At 40.2% G+C, this 20,505-nt stretch overlaps 1 protein-coding gene across 13 annotated transcripts in view; it reads right to left on the bottom strand.

Annotated features, from left to right (window-relative positions):
- The window catches only part of SYT1 (synaptotagmin 1), a 1,039,255-nt gene that overhangs the window by 592,663 nt on the left and 426,087 nt on the right, over window positions 1-20,505 (bottom strand). For 10 of the 13 annotated variants that reach the window (XM_077265350.1, XM_077265356.1, XM_077265361.1 and 7 more), the window contains one exon: window positions 16,446-16,499. The gene's annotated coding sequence lies outside the window, so the exon portion shown is untranslated. The remainder of the gene's footprint in view (window positions 1-16,445; window positions 16,500-20,505) is intronic. The other 3 variants (XM_077265357.1, XM_077265353.1, XM_077265363.1) reach the window with 1 other exon arrangement.

Raw genomic sequence — 20,505 nt, 5'->3', positions numbered from 1 at the left:
TCGCTTACAAATAATTATAATGATGTTTGGTTTTTGTCTGACTGCACTCTGACCTGTAGAGTTTAATTGGGCCATAGGTACCACAGTTTTAAAAATGGGTCCATGTCTCTGGACTGTGTGACTCAGAGCACGTCCTATTCTCATCCATGGATCAGACTCGGCTAATAAGTAAATGGGGATCAGTGTAAGGGGTCATACTCATCTGCGGATTGCACTCTGATTAATGTTATTTAATGATTTTGTGCTTATCTGCAATTTTTTCTCAGCTGGAATGTGGATGAGAAAAAAATTGCAGCATGCTGCGAGTGACTGCGTATATTGCCAATGCAAATCAATGGGTGCGAGAAAAAAAACAGATGGCACATGGACTATCCGTATGCTGTCTGATTTGTATGGATACATTACCATTCTGTAGCACAGAGCTCTACAAATGGTCCTGTAAGTGATTGTAGAATAATAGTTGCAGAGAAAAACATGCATTGCATACGCATGTCATACGAATGCTATGTGAGAAAAATTGCATTGTACTCGCATGACACTTGCACAATGCTCATCCAACTCTTCTGAATCAACAGATCAACAAAAAGATATTTTAAATGCAGGTGATTGCGAGCCCTAAAACAGATGAAACTAAGAAGGCATACGTACTTTGCACTTCACAGTTCCATTTTAATTTGATTCATTTTTAACTGATACATTGTTTAGAATTAATGGATTAAAAAGTTCAGACAATCTACCTGCTTCATTATAAAAAAGGGATGAGAAAAAAACTGATACAACTGGGATGCCACCTGAAAAAAAGTCAGTCTGTCTCTTTCAGATGGTTATATAAATGCAGTTTTTAATCTATATCCTGAAGAAGAAGTGTGTACTTCGAAACGTGTAGATTAAAAACTGCATTTATATAAATTCCTGGCTTTGGATCTTCAATCTACTCAATAGGATGAAGGGAATATCCACATTTTTTTCTCTCCCAAATCCCTTGCATCAGTTGGATGACCTTTGGGTCTGCAAAACCTGGAGGTTTTCATACCCATACATTGTTGAATTATCACAACTTCGTCAGGTTAGCGTAACCTATTTTTTCAATTTGCTATATTCTGGGTAAGACGCTTGTGTGCTTTTTCTGCTCTCCAGCTCCTGCATATGCAGGATGGTCCAAAAGTAGGTGGACAGAAAATAATAACATTTATTTTGATTTATTATTATTATTATTTATTTTGAATTTTTATTCTGTTAAACCAGAGAGTTATGTGACACAAAATAGTTAATAAATAACATTTTCCACATGTCTACTTTGCACCAGCACAATTTTGGAAACAATATTTTTTTTGCTTAGGAAGTTATAAAGGTTAAAATTTGACCAGCGATTTCTCATTTTTTCAACAAAATTTACAAAACAATTTTTTTAGGGACCACCTCACATTTGAAGTCAGTTTGAGGGGTCTATATGGCTGAAAATACCCAAAAGTGACACCATTCTAAAAACTTCACCCCTCAAGGTGCTCAAAACCGCATTCAAGAAGTTTATTAACCCTTCAGGTGTTTCACAGCAGCAGAAGCAACATGGAAGAAAAAAATGAACATTTAACTTTTTAGTCCCAAAAATGATATTTTAGCAACAATTTTTTTTCCCAAGGGTAAAAGGAGAAAGTGGACCCCAAAAGTTGTTGTCCAATTTGTTCCGAGTACGCCAATACCCCATATGTGGGGGGGAACCACTGTTTGGGCGCACGTCGGAGCTCGGAAGAGAAGTAGTGACGTTTTGGAATGCAGACTTAGATGGAATGGTTTGCAAGCGTCATGTTGCATTTGCAGAGCCCCTGTTGTGCCTAAACAGTACAACCCCCCCATTTTGGAAACTATACCCCCCTAAGAAACTTATCTAGATGTGTGGTGAGAACTTTGAACCCCAAAAACCATGTTTGATAAATCTCCCCCTTCATAACCCTATTACACATACTGTCCACCTACTTTTGGACCACCCTGTATATCTCAGATGGTAAGTACTTATTTAGATACTGTAAACATGACAATAAACCCCCCAAAAAATCAGAGAATACTTTCACTACTTGCTATTTTGGTAATTCTTGCCTTTTTTTATTCAAATTGTATCATGGATTTCAGATTCAATTATAAAACTAGAGCCAAGCTGTTAAGTCACAAGAATCCAAGCCTTGAGCAAACTACATAAATATTCCCAGAAAGTAAAATATTAGCTTACACTTTGGGTATAAATAGGGTAGAAAATCAAAAATAGATCAAAATCATCACAAGAAAAAAAATCTGTTTTCAAAAGCATTCAACTTTTTAATCTCAATTTTTTACTGCTAGTCGGTGGTCAAAAATGCAATTGTCACATTCCTGCAAGCAAACTATCTACTTTTGCAACCAAAATCTTTGTAACAAGACTTAAGTATCCTTAAAATTTGACATGCATTTATTTAACACTTTCCTGAACATCTGCTGTTATTTAACAGCGGACAATGCAGGTCTCGAACCTGCAGCAAGCAACATCTTTTGCCATCACTGTCGTAAAAACAACCTGTCACATGATTCATTCTGTCCAAATGACTGACTTTTGCATAATGTACGTCTGTGTTTACTGTGTTTTACTCTGAAATGCTGAGCATGAATGCAATGTGAAGCATGACCTGGGGAACAAGGTGACAAGTTCATGAGACATGTCATCAGCTAGACTGATAGGTCCTCTATACACACAAAAGAAGAGATCTGTTATTCTAGCTGAGTGGGTGGGAGAGGCCAGTTGGGACAATCATCTTGGACTTGACAACTTGTTCCCAGCCTCGCTTTCCAGCACTTTTTTCCCTGATTTAGAGTAAAACTTACATGTCTGTAATGCATTGGCCATTTTTGATGCATGCTGCCTCTGGTTTGGCAATCATGAATCATGTGGAGGGCTCCATTTATGGCTCCTGCAAATTAATAGAAGCAGGTCAGATTTATCACCACTTCTGTCTTTTTTTGCCATCTACATAGTGCTTAATGAGAAAATATCTGCTCTCGTGATGTCTACTTCTTTTGCACATATCTCTGATACATTCTACAAACATTTACAGTACAGTACGTGCTTGGGTGTATGGTTTGAATTACTAGCTTTTTAAAGCTTATATTTATATGCCCTCTGTATTAAAGGGAACCTGTAATGTAAAATAACACTATTAACTTGTGGATTTGGACTTCATTTGCATGTTAATAGCATTCTCACACTGTGCGATGCCCGCACTAAGAGCCCCGCTGCCGAGAGAAATAAAGTTGACTTATCTTTTAGTCATGGGGAGGCGCTGGCCCAGTTTCAATCAGTGCCCTTTGCATAGAGAGTGGTGGCTGTAATTAGAGTTGAGCGAATTTGTTCGGATTCGGTTCCGAACACGATCGGCAGCGAATATTATTTTTGCAATATTCGTCGAACACAGCCGAAAGTCATTAGAATCAATGGGAGTAGAAATTACCGTATATGTTTGGAACCGATCAACAAATATACATTCGGCACGAATAGGGTACCAATATGGCACGAATCCAAACAATTTCGCTCAACTGTAGCTGCAATCTAACTGACAGCCGGCTCACTATTAGAGCTGGATGTCAGTGCCAGGGTGCAGTTACAGCAGCCGCTCTGTATAAACAGAGCGATGACTGACATCATGCTGGTGCCACCCCATGACTAAAAGAGCAACCCTACCAGGAGGAATAAAGTTCATTTCCTCTCGGGAGTGGCAGTTTCACTGCGGGAAGTTCACGGTTTAAGAATTCTATTAACCTGCAGATTAACCTGCAAGGGTAATAGTGTTATTTTACATGACAGGTTCCTTTTAAATTATGTGTTTCTTTAAATGTACAGGCCAATGTAAACCATGCAAAATTGTTATTTGACCAAGTCCACATCAATTTCATTACATTAAAATGTCAATTGTTTGTACGCACTTCTGTAATGAAATGTTTTCTATTAAACGTGTACACTCTCTTGTATTTCTATGACTTCTAATTAACTAAAGGATACAGTAAACTACTTCTGCAGAGATAATCCGCCTAAGGGACAAAGTGCCAATGGACGCTGATTAACTCATGGTGCATGAATACCCTATGTTATGTTATTAACTAAATTAATGCAAAAATCACAGAAATACACATTGTATCAAAGAAGGGAACATCATGAAAAATGTAGGCTTACCGAGATAATTATGGTATGTTGTGCACAATATGTTTATGGAGTTGTTACAAATTTGTTATATGAATATAAGGAAATAAGAATTGTTACATAAAACACAATGGTAATGTTAATAGTTAGAACAGAAAAAATATAATAATTATATTTACAATAGTGAAAATAATAAAATAGATTTCTGGAGAAAATTTTGAATCAGTTAACAAACGTTTCTTGGTATGAAACTAGGTCATATGAAAGGTAGAATAAAAGACTAATAGTGAATTTATACAAAATGTAGGTTAGAAAAATACATGAGAGTTATTAAATATATTACAGATATTCTGGGAAGAGTTTGCCCCAAGGCCTAAGCAGACATTTTTATCTAACAAGTTTGGTTAGAATAAGGATGAATGGTTTTAGTTCAGAATGGCACGCTGTAACTGTGCTTATTTTCAGATGTATGTGGCTAATATTACTTTTAGATAGATCGGTGGGAGTCCGACACCCGACACCCCCACTGATCAGCTGATATAAGCTCTGGCAGTGGAAGGATGCAAAAACATTGAATGGGGCATATAAATAAAGTAAATTTAATAAAATAATTAAAGGATTAACCCACAAATAATATTTATTGCTTATTCTTCTCTAAAACCAGTACTAATCACCACAATGGGGTCCCATATTCCCCATTTGAATGGAGCATTGTTTACTCATGCTTACTACTGCCCCAATCAATGTTTAAAGAGAACATGTCATGTAAAAAATCAAAATTAATCTGCAGGTATGTAGTTAATCTGAAGGTTAATAGTGTTATGACACTGTACGACCACTACACTGAGAGTCCCAATTGTTATGACCCCAATGGCGAGGGTCTCAGAGGAACAAGTAAGTCTGCGAAGTACAAAAATCCAGCTCATAGGGCAGTGGTAACTGGGTTGACCATATATCTTCTCCTAACGCCAACACTAGAAGTAGCCGGGGAACATGCCTACGTTGGTCGCTAGATATCTCGCGCCAGCCGGAGGACTAACTACCCCTAGAAGAGGAAAACAAAGACCTCTCTTGCCTCCAGATAATAGACCCCAAAAGTAGGATACAAGCCCCCCACAAATAATAACGGTGAGGTAAGAGGAAATGACAAACACAGAGATGAACTAGGTTTAGCAAAGAGAGGCCCACTTACTAATAGCAGAATGTAGAAAGATAACTTATATGGTCAACAAAAACCCTATCAAAATTCCACACTGGAAATTCAAGAACCCCTGAACCGTCTAACGGCCCGGGGGGAGAACTCCAGCCTCCCTAGAGCTTCCAGCAAGGTTAGGATACAGATATGTACAAGCTGGACAAAAATGCAAACAAAAACAAATAGCAAAAAGCAAGAAAGCAGACTTAGCTTAATCTAGCAGGAACCAGGATCAGTAGACAAGAGCACAACAGATTAGCTCTGATTACAACGTTGCCAGGCATTGAACTGAAGGTCCAGGGAGCTTATATAGCAACACCCCTGAACTAACGGCCCAGGTGAGCATACAAGGGATGACTGACATACCCAGAGTCAAATCACTAGTAACCACTAGAGGGAGCCAAAAAGCAAATTCACAACAGTACCCCCCCCTTAGTGAGGGGTCACCGAACCCTCACCAAGACCACCAGGGTGATCAGGATGAGCGGCGTGAAAGGCACGAACCAAATCGGCCGCATGCACATCAGAGGCGACCACCCAGGAATTATCCTCCTGACCATAGCCCTTCCACTTGACCAGGTACTGAAGCCTCCGCCTGGAGAGACGAGAATCTAAGATCTTCTCCACCACGTACTCCAACTCGCCCTCAACCAACACCGGAGCAGGAGGCTCCGCAGAAGGGACCACAGGCACAGCGTACCGCCGCAACAAGGACCTATGAAATACGTTGTGAATGGCAAACGACACCGGAAGATCCAGGCGAAAGGATACAGGATTAAGGATTTCCAATATCTTGTAAGGACCAATGAAGCGAGGCTTAAATTTGGGAGAGGAGACCTTCATAGGAACAAATCGAGAAGACAGCCATACCAAATCCCCAACGCGAAGTCGGGGACCCACACCGCGGCGGCGGTTGGCAAAACGCTGAGCCTTCTCCTGTGACAACTTCAAGTTGTCCACCACATGACTCCAGATCCGCTGCAACCTATCCACCACAGAATCCACCCCAGGACAGTCAGAAGGCTCCACATGTCCCGAGGAAAAACGAGGATGGAAACCAGAGTTGCAGAAAAATGGCGAAACCAAGGTGGCGGAACTAGCCCGATTATTAAGGGCAAATTCAGCCAACGGCAAGAAGGTCACCCAATCATCCTGATCAGAATAGACAAAACACCTCAAATAAGCCTCCAGAGTCTGATTAGTTCGCTCCGTTTGTCCGTTAGTCTGGGGATGAAAAGCGGACGAAAACGACAAATCAATGCCCATCCTACCACAAAAGGATCGCCAGAACCTGGAAACAAACTGGGATCCTCTGTCCGACACAATATTCTCAGGAATGCCGTGCAAACGAACCACGTTCTGGAAGAACACAGGAACCAGATCAGAAGAGGAGGGCAGCTTAGGTAAAGGAACCAAATGGACCATCTTGGAGAAACGATCACATATCACCCAGATGACAGACATGCCCTGAGACACCGGAAGATCAGAAATGAAATCCATAGAGATGTGTGTCCAAGGTCTCTTCGGGACAGGCAAGGGCAAGAGCAACCCGCTGGCACGAGAACAGCAAGGCTTAGCTCGAGCACAAGTTCCACAGGACTGCACAAATGACCGCACATCCCTTGACAAGGAAGGCCACCAAAAGGACCTGGCCACCAGATCTCTGGTGCCAAAAATTCCCGGGTGCCCTGCCAACACTGAGGAATGAACCTCGGAAATGACTCTGCTGGTCCATTTAGCAGGCACAAACAATCTGTCAGATGGACAAGAGTCAGGCCTACCAGCCTGAAATCTCTGCAACACACGCCGCAGATCAGGAGAAATAGCTGACAAGATAACTCCTTCCTTAAGAATACCCACAGGTTCAGCGACTCCAGGAGCATCAGGCACAAAGCTCCTAGACAGAGCATCGGCCTTCACATTCTTAGAACCTGGTAAATACGAGACCACAAAGTCAAAACGGGAGAAAAACAATGACCAGCGGGCCTGTCTAGGATTCAGGCGTTTAGCAGACTCGAGATACATCAGATTTTTGTGATCAGTCAAGACCACCACACGATGCTTAGCACCCTCGAGCCAATGACGCCACTCCTCAAATGCCCACTTCATGGCCAACAACTCCCGATTGCCCACATCATAATTTCGCTCTGCCGGCGAAAACTTCCTGGAGAAAAAGGCACAAGGTCTCATAGTAGAGCAACCAGGGCCTCTCTGCGACAAAACGGCCCCTGCCCCAATCTCCGAAGCATCCACCTCCACCTGAAAGGGAAGTGAGGTGTCAGGTTGGCACAAAACAGGCGCCGAAGTAAACCGGCGTTTCAACTCCTGGAAAGCCTCCACGGCAGCAGGAGCCCAGTTAGCTACATCAGAGCCTTTCTTGGTCATATCCGTCAATGGTTTAACAACGCTAGAAAAATTTGCGATAAAACGACGGTAGAAGTTAGCAAAACCCAAGAACTTCTGAAGACTCTTAACTGACGAGGGTTGAGTCCAATCATGAATAGCTCGGACCTTGACTGGGTCCATCTCCACAGCAGAAGGGGAAAAAATTAACCCCAAAAAGGGAACCCTCTGTACACCAAAGAGACACTTTGAGCCTTTAACAAACAAAGAATTTTCACGCAAAATCTTAAAAACCATCCTGACCTGCTCCACATGCGAGTCCCAATCATCAGAAAAAACCAGAATATCATCCAGATAAACAATCAAAAATTTATCCAGATACTTCCGGAAAATGTCATGCATGAAGGACTGAAAAACTGAAGGTGCATTAGAGAGCCCAAATGGCATCACCAAGTACTCAAAATGACCTTCGGGCGTATTGAATGCGGTTTTCCATTCATCGCCTTGCTTAATGCGCACAAGGTTGTACGCACCACGAAGGTCTATCTTGGTGAACCACTTGGCACCTTTAATCCGAGCAAACAAGTCTGACAACAGCGGCAAAGGATACTGAAATTTGACAGTGATCTTGTTTAAAAGCCGATAGTCAATACAAGGCCTCAAAGATCCATCCTTTTTGGCCACAAAAAAGAATCCCGCACCAAGAGGGGAAGAAGAAGGACGGATATGCCCCTTCTCAAGAGACTCCTTGATATATGAACGCATCGCGGTATGTTCAGGTACCGACAAATTAAACAGTCTCCCCTTAGGAAACATACTGCCAGGAATCAAATCTATTGCACAGTCATATTCCCTATGAGGAGGCAGTGCACTGGACTTAGACTCGCTGAAGACATCCTGATAATCAGACAAATACGCCGGAACTTCCGAAGGCGTAGAAGAAGCAATAGACAAGGGCAGGGAATCTCCATGAATTCCATGGCAGCCCCAACTTGACACCGACATTGCCTTCCAGTCCAAGACTGGATTATGGGTCTGTAACCATGGTAAACCCAAAACAACCAAATCATGCATCTTATGCAGAACAAGAAAACGTATCACCTCCCGATGTTCGGGAGTCATGCACATGGTAACCTGTGTCCAAAACTGCGGTTTATTTTTTGCCAAAGGCGTAGCATCAATACCCCTAAGAGGGATAGGATTTTCTAATGGCTCCAGAACAAAACCGCAGCGCTTGGCAAATGACAGATCCATCAGACTCAGGGCAGCACCTGAGTCTACAAACGCCATGACAGGATACGATGACAGTGAGCAAATCAAAGTTACAGATAGAATAAATTTAGGTTGCAAATTACCAATGGCGACAGGACTAACAACCCTAGTAAGACGTTTAGAGCATGCTGAGATAACATGTGTAGAATCACCACAGTAGTAACACAAGCCATTCTGGCGTCTATGAATTTTCCGCTCATTTCTAGTCAGGATTCTATCACATTGCATTAAATCAGGTGCCTGTTCAGACAACACCATGAGGGAATTTGCGGTTTTGCGCTCCCGCAACCGCCGGTCGATTTGAATTGCCAGGGCCATGGAATCATTCAGACCTGTGGGAATGGGAAAACCCACCATCACATTCTTAATGGCTTCAGAAAGGCCATTTCTGAAATTTGCAGCCAATGCACACTCGTTCCACTGGGTCAGCACGGACCATTTCCGAAATTTTTGGCAATACACTTCAGCCTCGTCCTGGCCCTGAGACATAGCCAGCAAGGCTTTTTCTGCCTGAATCTCAAGATTGGGTTCCTCATAAAGCAAACCGAGCGCCAGAAAAAACGCATCAATATCAGCCAATGCCGGATCTCCTGGCGCCAGCGAGAAGGCCCAATCCTGAGGGTCGCCCCGTAAAAAAGAAATAACAATTTTCACTTGCTGAGCGGAGTCTCCAGATGAACAGGGTCTCAGGGACAAAAACAATTTACAATTATTCCTGAAATTTCTAAATTTAAATCGTTCTCCGGAAAACAGTTCAGGAATCGGTATCTTAGGTTCTGACATAGGATTTCTGGTAACATAATCTTGTATGCCCTGCACACGAGCAGTAAGCTGGTCCACACCTGTAATCAAGGTCTGGACATTCATGTCTGCAGCAAACACAAGCCACTCAGAGATAAAGGGGAAAAGAAAAAAAAAAACTCAGAATTTTCTTTCTTATAATCCCGCTTCTGCAATGTATTTAACATTTAATACTGGCCTGGCAAACTGTTATGACCCCAATGGCGAGGGTCTCAGAGGAACAAGTAAGTCTGCGAAGTACAAAAATCCAGCTCATAGGGCAGTGGTAACTGGGTTGACCATATATCTACTCCTAACGCCAACACTAGAAGTAGCCGGGGAACATGCCTACGTTGGTCGCTAGATGTCTCGCGCCAGCCGGAGGACTAACTACCCCTAGAAGAGGAAAAGACCTCTCTTGCCTCCAGATAATAGACCCCAAAAGTAGGATACAAGCCCCCCACAAATAATAACGGTGAGGTAAGAGGAAATGACAAACACAGAGATGAACTAGGTTTAGCAAAGAGAGGCCCACTTACTAATAGCAGAATGTAGAAAGATAACTTATATGGTCAACAAAAACCCTATCAAAATTCCACACTGAAAATTCAAGAACCCCCGAACCGTCTAACGGCCCGGGGGGAGAACTCCAGCCTCCCTAGAGCTTCCAGCAAGGTTAGGATACAGATATGTACAAGCTGGACAAAAATGCAAACAAAAACAAATAGCAAAAAGCAAGAAAGCAGACTTAGCTTAATCTAGCAGGAACCAGGATCAGTAGACAAGAGCACAACAGATTAGCTCTGATTACAACGTTGCCAGGCATTGAACTGAAGGTCCAGGGAGCTTATATAGCAACACCCCTGAACTAACGGCCCAGGTGAGCATACAAGGGATGACTGACATACCCAGAGTCAAATCACTAGTAACCACTAGAGGGAGCCAAAAAGCAAATTCACAACACCCAATGGCAGGAGGACATTAAATTTATTCCTCCTGGCAGCCTCACTTTTTTAGTCATATGGGTGCATGCCCTCTCAGGGTGTATAGAGCGATGACTGTAACCACACTGACTGACAGCCAACTAAGCATTACAGTCAACTGTCAGTCAGTGATGGGACACCTGTATGACTGAACGAGCAAGGCTGCAAGGGGGAATAAAGTTCATTTCCTCCTGACAGTGTGGCTCTCAGTGTGGTGCCCGAATGGTTTCAGAACACTGGTAACCTGCAAATTAGACCCATATCTGAAGGTTAATAGCATTTTTAAATGACAGATTCCCTTTAAGAAACTGCTGGAGATAGTCAAGTACAATGCTTAGAAATCTCTAAAAAAACCCAGACTTTGATGGAGCATTTTTGAGCATCTGTAACTATTGCTTTATTTAAATTGTTGACATGGGACATAGGACCTTTGTCTTTGAGATTGGTGGGGGCCCATAAATGTATGGTACTGGATAGGTGATATTGTAGATGGGTCAACATTCTGGAAAGTAGCCAGAATTTAATTCACCTAAGACTCTCTGTAATTTGCAAGTCCAGGTCTTTATCTAAATACCTTAGTCAAGGTAGTGAAGCTTGTAGGCATAACCAAAACTTAGAAGAAATGGTCTCATGTCCTGACCGTCCCCTTGATATTTAAATATTCCTGTTACATATCATTTTTGGGTTCTCATCTACTTTAGCCAAAGCCTATGCATTGTATCCCTTTGTGGTATGAAAATGATAACTACAGTCACATAATTGATGTAATTGTCTCAGTTTTGTATTTGGATTTGGTTGATTTAGTCATTTTTTTCAACTCTGTTTATGTTCTCAGTAAATAGTCTCAGTTTGGAAATGCTCCTTTTAAAAGAGTAAAACAGCTTTTATATTATTTTCATTTCCAGCAACAAAACTGACTTAGCAAAGGTATGGGTATTGAACTAGAACTCTAGAACTGCACTTGGCATCGCCTCCTGCAGCATGAAGATCAGGCGTGCATTTTTAATTCTGGCTCGAATTCTCTTTTTGCAGTCAGGCTGTGTGGTTCCAGCTGGGACTCTGCCATATGACTGGCCAGGCAAGATAACACCATGTAACATACCCTGTGTTCATCTTGTACTGCACATGGATTTACTGGATAGTTTTATACAGTTAATACTTCTCAGTTGATATACTGTTAGCAATGGTGTAATTGCCGCTTGCTGAAATAGATTAACACTCGTGACGGAAAGTAAATATGACAGCAGGAAAATTTTAGGAAGTTATGTACAGCGTCAAACACCCCAATCAAATATACAAATGACTGAATTCAATGTTTCATATAAAGATTGTACAACATCAAGAAACCTAGAAAAATCTTTAGAAACCAGAAATCAGCTGATTGCTGTAGATCTGGATGCAGAAATGTACTGAAACTTTCTTCTAGTGAACAGCACCAAGCCATATATACAATAGTCCTCAATGCTAAGTAATAACATATAGACAGCCCACTGGGGAAAGAGCAGCAGAAAACTCTCCAGTGGTCCATAATAAATAATCCTGAGAGGTGGACCCCCTTTAATCATGCACATATGTCCCATTATGGCATAAGAAAATTGGAAATCGGTTTATTGTTGAGACGATCCCTTTATCATAGATGCAGATGGTGTGTTTCTATCCTTTTTTGCATGCATACTGTACATGATCTTGTAAAATCTCAGTAAGCAGGAATAGCAGTGATATTAATGGATAGTCTCTGTTTTGGAGAAGGGTGGTTCTAGCCATTTTTTGCTCTTACTTGCTGCATATGCATTTTATAAAGACTTCCAGTAGAAGGTGACTTTGAAAAGCCTTTATTCTTATTAAATGGCCCAAACATTTAATGTTTATTATACTTTATGGCCACCAGCTTCTTCCATTACTAGTGACATAAAGATCATATATATTCCCAGCTGAAATTAAATAGTAATGGGAATTTCATAAAGCTTTTCAGAATGGCTCAAATATAGTTTAATGGACAAAATACTACACATTTACCTTTTCTTAAATGTTACAGTGCTAATCTATCATTTTATCCTTTATATCCCATCATTCACAAACCCTGCTCTTTCAATCATAGCAAGAGTAATGGAAATTTCCCAAGCAGCCTGCATTGCAAGTGGCATTTTATAGTTCGCAGTAAATCCTTCATATCAGAAAGATGATAGTCCTATATATTAAACAGGTTTTCCGCTAGAAGATGTCATGGCATATTGGTAGGACGAGCCATCTCTTTCTGATAGATGGGAATCTGAATGCTGAGACCTTCACTGATCCTAATAAGCACAATGAACCCTTCATAGTTTTTTTTCTGTGCAACTGCTCCCAATAACACATTGTGTGGTGGAATGTAACAAAGCTCCATTAACTTAAAATATAGCTTACATGCTGGGAAGACTACACAGCTTTATTTGTTTTAATTTTTATTTTAACAATAATGTAGAGCAAGCAATTTTAATAATCTTTCAAATATGCCTTAAATATTAAATCTGAAAGAAAACAGTTCAGAAACTTTCTAGAAGATGTCCCCCTATGCTGTTTCTGAAGCAGATCTGTATGCAGCTGCACACACTGAGTACGGCTTTCAAAGGGCATGGGGGGAGCCTACACAATGTGCGCACTCCTGGCTGAATCTCATGCACTGCATTGCAGCGCATCAGCAGGTTACTTCAGTTACACACTGCACAGTGCTGAGCCCTGTCAGCTGGCGGTTGTCTGCACACAGCTCTTCATGCCTGTCAGCTGGCTCCTGTGTGCTCAGTGACATCGGCACTTCTTCTGCACTGTCAGCTGGTTTCTGTGTGCTCAGTGACATTGGCACTTCTCCAGCCCTGTCAGCTGGTTCCTGTGTGCTCAGTGATGCCAGCAGTTTTCCTCAGTATACAGTGGGGCAAAAAAGTATTTAGTCAGTCAGCAATAGTGCAAGTTCCACCACTTAAAAAGATGAGAGGCGTCTGTAATTTACATCATAGGTAGACCTCAACTATGGGAGACAAACCGAGAAAAAAAAATCCAGAAAATCACATTGTCTGTTTTTTTATCATTTTATTTGCATATTATGGTGGAAAATAAGTATTTGGTCAGAAACAAACAATCAAGATTTCTGGCTCTCACAGACCTGTAACTTCTTCTTTAAGAGTCTCCTCCTTCCTCCACTCATTACCTGTAGTAATGGCACCTGTTTAAACTTGTTATCAGTATAAAAAGACACCTGTGCACACCCTCAAACAGTCTGACTCCAAACTCCACTATGGTGAAGACCAAAGAGCTGTCAAAGGACACCAGAAACAAAATTGTAGCCCTGCACCAGGCTGGGAAGACTGAATCTGCAATAGCCAACCAGCTTGGAGTGAAGAAATCAACAGTGGGAGCAATAATTAGAAAATGGAAGACATTCAAGACCACTGATAATCTCCCTCGATCTGGGGCTCCACGCAAAATCCCACCCCGTGGGGTCAGAATGATCACAAGAACGGTGAGCAAAAATCCCAGAACCACGCGGGGGGACCTAGTGAATGAACTGCAGAGAGCTGGGACCAATGTAACAAGGCCTACCATAAGTAACACACTACACCACCATGGACTCAGATCCTGCAGTGCCAGACGTGTCCCACTGCTTAAGCCAGTACATGTCCGGGCCCGTCTGAAGTTTGCTAGAGAGCATTTGGATGATCCAGAGGAGTTTTGGGAGAATGTCCTATGGTCTGATGAAACCAAACTGGAACTATTTGGTAGAAACACAACTTGTCGTGTTTGGAGGAAAAAGAATACTGAGTTGCATCCATCAAACACCATACCTACTGTAAAGCATGGTGGTGGAAACATCATGCTTTGGGGCTGTTTCTCTGCACAGGGGCCAGGACGACTGATCCGGGTACATGAAAGAATGAATGGGGCCATGTATCGTGAGATTTTGAGTGCAAACCTCCTTCCATCAGCAAGGGCATTGAAGATGAAACGTGGCTGGGTCTTTCAACATGACAATGATCCAAAGCACACCGCCAGGGCAACAAAGGAGTGGCTTCGTAAGAAGCATTTCAAGGTCCTGGAGTGGCCTAGCCAGTCTCCAGATCTCAACCCTATAGAAAACCTTTGGAGGGAGTTGAAAGTCCGTGTTGCCAAGCGAAAAGCCAAAAACATCACTGCTCTAGAGGAGATCTGCATGGAGGAATGGGCCAACATACCAACAACAGTGTGTGGCAACCTTGTGAAGACTTACAGAAAACGTTTGACCTCTGTCATTGCCAACAAAGGATATATTACAAAGTATTGAGATGAAATTTTGTTTCTGACCAAATACTTATTTTCCACCATAATATGCAAATAAAATGATAAAAAAACAGACAATGTGATTTTCTGGATTTTTTTTTCTCGGTTTGTCTCCCATAGTTGAGGTCTACCTATGATGTAAATTACAGACGCCTCTCATCTTTTTAAGTGGTGGAACTTGCACTATTGCTGACTGACTAAATACTTTTTTGCCCCACTGTATAACACAGACACAGGACAATCAGCTGACAGGGCAGAAGGAGCTCATTAACATCGGCACTTCCTCTCAGTGTTTACCACACTGCTCCTTCTGCCCTGTCAGCTGGTTTCTGTGTGCTCAGGGACATCGGCACTTCTCAGTGTTCTGTCAGCTGCTGGCCCCTGTGCTGTCTGTGAGTGATGAAAATGTCAGCAAATGTGTCTCAGGATGATCAATAACACTGAGAAGTGCCAATGTCACTGAGCACACAGGAACCAGCTGACAGACAAAAGAGCTGTGTGCAGACAACCAAGAGCAGACAGAGCTCAGCAATGTGCATTGTGCCGATGACTGCGGTAACCTGCTGATGCACTAACATATAGTAGATGGGATCCAGCCAGGAGCGAGCATGCTGTGTAGGCTCTGCCCCACCCTTAAAAAGCCTTACTCAGTGTGTGGAGCTGAAAAGGGCTTTGCTTCAGAAAGAGCATATGGGGACATTTTAGAAGCTTTTTGAAATGTTTTCTTTTGGATTTAATTTATAAAGTATATTTGAAAGATTATTAAAATTGCTTGCTCTACAATATTATTTAATAAAAAAAATAAAACAACAGTTTAAATAAAGCTGTGTTGTCTTCCCAGCAGGTGAGCTAGCTTACACTATACAGAAAAAAAGAACCAATTGGCTTCTGCCTCTTCATTCTTGCTACTGATGATGGTCCCAACCTCAAAAATCATGCATGATTATGAAATATTCCAGTGATATGCCTTTACTTCTGATGGTAATGCCTCTGCATTGTAAATAATTATATAAACTTTCAAGGCAATATTTGGAATTTTTGCAATATTATATTACAGGCAAATAAGAATATTTAGTTATAGTTTATATTACATTTTGGTTAGTGAGTTAATGTACGTTTTTAAGAAAACAGAGCACATAACGACAGTATGTGTTTCTATAAAAGTATGTAAAGGTCTCAAAGACAAGATGTTTGAATTATTAAAGAGGATAAAAGAGAAAAACAAAATCCAAAGCTATTGCAGTAAAATGTAATTGTGTAAAGTGACTGCACCGCAACTATATTCTTTCACACCTAAGACAAAAATTGGAGCAGAAAGAAACTCTCCTATTAGAAAATACCATATAATTCTGTATATAAACAAATGACTGCAATGAAAATTACTGTACAGAAAGAGGGTAGAAAATTCTAAAATAGATGAACTCACCAAATTTGTGACTTACTTGTTCTTGTTGGCTACTATGCTTCTAGGTCAAATAACCTGTAATGAAAAATGGCATATGAAAACTAAATATACCCACACACTGAACAAATTTTGATACATGTATATTTTATATGCATGTTTATATATACTCAAATAGATAGTGATTAGGAATGGGTGGACCGCTGGAAGTTCACTCTCTCAAAAAAAAAGTTTAACAAAATATAGGGACATAATAAAACTATAATTTACTCTAAACCCACAGTGGCATTTATTACATCAAAACAACACTAAAAAACGGAAAAAAAAATGTGGATGGGCACTTGACCCATGAGATTCTAGTATCTAGTAAGCCTAGTATCCTTAAGTTATAATAGCCTTGATGCAATAAGTGTGAAAGTAATAAATGGTCAGAGATAATAACATTTTTAGTGAATTCCTTCCACAAATATACAAAAGTTTACTTTTCAGCTGTAAACTGGAGTCATGACCTAAATCAGCGTTCCCTCTTTCGGTAGTTCTCTAGATGTTGCAAAGACTCCCATTGTGCCACAATAGCTACGTGCTTTTGGTAATTTTCCAGTTAACTCTGCAGTTTATTTATGCTGTTGCCACCTCTATTTCCATGCACTAACCTGTATTCACTAAATCTTTAGTAATCCTTCAAATGCAATCTTTTATATAGTACTAGAATTATTTTTACTAGTTTATTTTAAGGTACATTTTGGTTTTTTTTTTAAACAGAGTTTAATTTTTTTGCATAGGTACAATAACTCAACTAGTCTATACAATCTAGTATTCGAATTGCATTGCCATCAAAATACAATATTTGAAACATAAAATTGCAAATTAAAATGTAAAATAACATTCAACAATCAGCATATAATGTAAATACTTTTATGCCCCCAAAAAACAAAAGTATTCTACGAGGTATACCATTATTGGCTAACAAGAAAAATTATATTTGCAAATTTTCATAGCACAGAGGTTCCATCATCAGGCAGGTTTACAAATGGTGGAAATAAATCCAATGAAACTTGCCTGATGAAGGTGCCTCTGTGAAAAGCTTGCAAATATAATTTTGTTTACTATGTAATGCTGTTAAAGCTGAAAATATTATTTTTATGGTTAGCCAATAAAGGTATCACTTGTAGAATACCTTTGTCTTTTTTGGGCATAAAAGTATTGACATTGAATTTTTAGGCTAACACACACAATTTAATTTCTATTGTACATCAACAATTAACATACAGTGCCTCACTTAGTGCTGGTGTCCGAGAAACCAGACAATCAGAACGCTTCACTGGTAAAACACTGAAAGACATGATCACTTTGCCAGTCTAGATACTTCTCTATAAATTACAGTAAACTACTATATGTTTTCTATTGCAGTTTATCAGTTCCATGGCGAGGCTCCTCTGGACGCCAGGTATGGAGTGCTATATTTTATAGTAAACAGGGTACAGAACCCCAAAGTAGCTCTTGATCATGTCTATCACCCATACAGCAACTTTCTCTGACTTCTCTATGTATGGCTTTGCTTTAGCCGTATTATTTATCTTTAATTAATATTTTGAATAATGTTGGTTGACATTCTGAAATTTTAAACCATTTGCTATTTTTCCATAATGTTTTATGCCTCAAGCTATGGGATATTGGTTTCCACTTACAATTATGTCCCAATATGAACCAATCAGTATACTAGCATTAGTGACCACTGTGTGCATAGCATAATAATTTAAGACTACCACATGTCATTTTTGGCACAATTGTAATCTGCAGATATTAAACACAGCAAAAAAGGCAGCAAAATTGATGTTGTTTTTTGGAAAAAAGTGACGTGGCACAAGGCACAGTAACCCAAGCCTGTTACACTTGGAAGAAAACAGTGTTGAATGTATAGCATAGTCTATGTCCTTAGAAGGAGATAACGACATTTGAAATCAATTACCTTGTTCTTTAGTCTGTATCCCAAAACAAGACTTATGATGAATACTGATTTCCAAACATAGCACTAATAGTTGATTAGTTCAAGACACCCCATGAGTATTAGAGCATCAAAGGTCCAGACATTTTGTATTGTCAATAGAGCCACCCACAACATAATAATAAGTGTTCGACACATAACATTAGCAATTATCCACAGCTGCTCCTTTACAACAGTGTTGTGAAATTAACGTTATTGCTATAAACATGGGGAGGTTTATTTAGGATAGCTAGAAAATAATAAAAAGAAACATACAGTACAGCTATACCAATTAATGTCTCAGTGAAAAGTCAAATTATTTAAACTTTACAAATTAACTTAATAATTAACTATCAATTATCTTAACTTTGATGTTCGTCTCCATTTCTGAAGGATGGCGCAAATAATAAAACATTATAACCAATGCAACTACCTATCAGAAATATTTTGAACTGCAAGTACAATTACCTGTGAGTTTTTCATATTTAAAAAATAAACTAAGTTTATATCTTCTTATTTTGCAGTAGGCCATGAAAAAAGGTGTACAAGAATATTTTTTCACAAACTATTAATCTAAAACAAAGTTTTGCTAGAAAACATGAAAGTGTTGCAAAGCTTTTAATTATATTTCTCTGTTTAGTTCACACTCTTATATTTATGTTAAAAACATTGATTAATAATCGTGAATTAAACATGGAGCATCAAGACTAGTTTAAAGGGGTTTTCCGGCCTTAGGCTGCAAGTCTTCAGTAGTTCTATGTGACTCCAGACTTGTGAATAATCACATCGCATCCTATGCGCACTGTGAGGTTTCTCCTGTGCCAGCGCCATTAGCAGACAGTCATGTGACCGTGAGTATGTAATTTGCATACTTCCAGCCACATTCTGACTAGCACGTTAGGCTTCACTCAATACTGTTGCATTGACCGAGACCGTGCAAAACAAGTCGGCACGTGACCATATGAAGACAAATCGCATATTTGCGGTCATGCGCTCACCGACCCTAGCACTGGAAAATCCTCACTATGCACAGACAGAAAAAAAAGTGCACACGATGTAAAGATTCACAAGCCTGCAGTTACAGAGTCATGTGGACTTGTACCTTAAGGCCGGGCAACCCCTTTAAAGGTGCAGCTCAAGTCTGTGTATGTCTCACAGTACTTATCGCTCTTCACTTCTCTACCTACCCCAGAAGTAATAACCTGACACTTCACTGTGCTGGTTTTGAGCATAATGGAACTGAGCAGGTTTTCAGAGTGGACAATGAGTTTAGGAGGCAGGTGGAGGGGAATAACAGGCTAATAAGTGGAGAAGTAAGCAGATTTCTCTGATAAGATATATTACAAAGTTTCTTAGATTTGATAATACTATTGAATTATGCAATTCTTGTGAAAATGACAGTGACCATTTACAGCTATTACAACTGTACCTATTGAGCTATTGGTTTGATTTATTATATACATAGAAATGAACATTTTAAAGAATATTAGATTTATTGCTTGTAAATTAGAAAAAAAAGAGAAATGCAGTAAAAATTCGTTCCAACAGTCTCTGACAACAGGATGTCCAATAGTTGAATGCCCAATTGTTCAAGCAATAAATGTGCAATAGAGTGGATTTAACTTGTAACTACAGTTAGAAAACTTTAGACAGACTTCAGAAAGTTACTGAGCAAGTCTTCAGAGGTGGAAGACAGCAGCGTTTGGCTCAGCTCTTCTGTTCCTTCGTTTTAACAATCTGTAGGGTCTCAATATCTATACCCAGTCAATCGAAATTTCTCATGTCTCTATAAGTCAAATATTTTCTAAAAAGTGTAGAAACACTTTAAAGACTTCCAACTATTAATTTACACCAGGGGCATGGTAACTAGGGATAATTGGACCCCTGGGTGTTCGAGCTCTGGCACCCGATCCAAACTTTATTCCAAAGTTTTGTTCCGAACCTCATTGAAAATAATGGAGACCCTAACTTTGGGTCTAGGTAAGAAAAGAAAAATCTGTCTCTCTCTCTCTCTCTGCAACAGACTTCCCCAAGAACTTTGAACATTGCAACGGACATCCGGGGAAAGTCCATGCACAACTTTGTTCATCTCTAATAGTA

This window comes from Ranitomeya variabilis, chromosome 5, assembly GCF_051348905.1.
Source record: "Ranitomeya variabilis isolate aRanVar5 chromosome 5, aRanVar5.hap1, whole genome shotgun sequence".
NCBI lineage: Eukaryota > Metazoa > Chordata > Amphibia > Anura > Dendrobatidae > Ranitomeya > Ranitomeya variabilis.
Note: the sequence above shows the minus strand (reverse complement) of the source record. Positions and strands in the feature narration are given on the sequence as shown.